At 44.5% G+C, this 1,012-nt stretch overlaps 1 pseudogene; it reads left to right on the top strand.

Annotated features, from left to right (window-relative positions):
* The first annotated feature begins 180 nt into the window (after positions 1-180).
* LOC116548626 lies at positions 181-1,009 on the top strand (annotated as a pseudogene).
* The last annotated feature ends 3 nt before the right edge of the window (positions 1,010-1,012 follow it).

Genomic DNA, 1,012 nt, shown 5'->3' on the forward strand with positions numbered 1-1,012 from the left:
AAGATTATAATAAAAGACACGTTTATATATAAAACATACAGAGAGGTTACTTCAAAGTAAAATTGTTTCTTAAAGGGTACCATGTAAAAAAAAAAAAAAAAACCTGAAATAAATACATTATTCCAAGCTGAGTAAACTTAAGGACAACAGGCATTAAAAGGAATAAAGTGAGGCACATTTTAAGAATAAAATGTTCGGTTGATCACCGCTCTCGCCCCGGCCACGGCGCCGCCCCTGCTCTGCCGGCCCCGCTCCACCGGGGCTGACTGACTGACTGCCTGCACCGCTGGCTCCGGGATGAGCGCACAGACGGTATTCTGAAGTCTCAGGAAATTGGACCATATAAATGTGCATGGCCCATGAGAAAGGCATATAAGAAGCCATGGCACTCCCCTTTCAAAAAGAGCTGGAGAAATACAAGAACATTGATGAAGATGAGCTTCTTGGCAAACTCTCAGAAGAGGAACTGAAGCAGTTGGAAAATGTTCTAGATGACCTAGATCCGGAGAGTGCCACGCTACCAGCTGGATTCCGACAGAAAGACCAGACACAGAAGGCAGCCACTGGCCCCTTTGACCGTGAGCACTTCCTCATGTACCTGGAGAAGGAGGCTTTGGAACAGAAAGACAGAGAGGACTTTGTGCCCTTCACTGGAGAAAAGAAAGGGAGAGTCTTTATCCCTAAAGAAAAGCCTGTAGAAACTAGTGAAGAAGAAAAAGTGACCCTTGACCCAGAACTGGAAGAAGCTTTGGCCAGTGCCTCTGACACTGAACTCTATGATCTTGCAGCTGTCCTTGGAGTACACAATTTGCTAAACAATCCAAAGTTTGATGAAGAAACAGCCAATAATAAAGGTGGCAAAGGGCCTGTCAGAAATGTTGTCAAAGGTGAAAAGGTCAAGCCAGTATTTGAGGAACCGCCCAATCCCACAAATGTGGAAATAAGTCTGCAGCAGATGAAAGCGGATGATTCTAGCTTGCAAGAAGTCAACCTCAACAACATTAAGAACATT

This window comes from Sapajus apella, unplaced genomic scaffold, assembly GCF_009761245.1.
Source record: "Sapajus apella isolate SASKATOON/1434 unplaced genomic scaffold, GSC_monkey_1.0 scaffold17632, whole genome shotgun sequence".
NCBI classification, from domain to species: domain Eukaryota; kingdom Metazoa; phylum Chordata; class Mammalia; order Primates; family Cebidae; genus Sapajus; species Sapajus apella.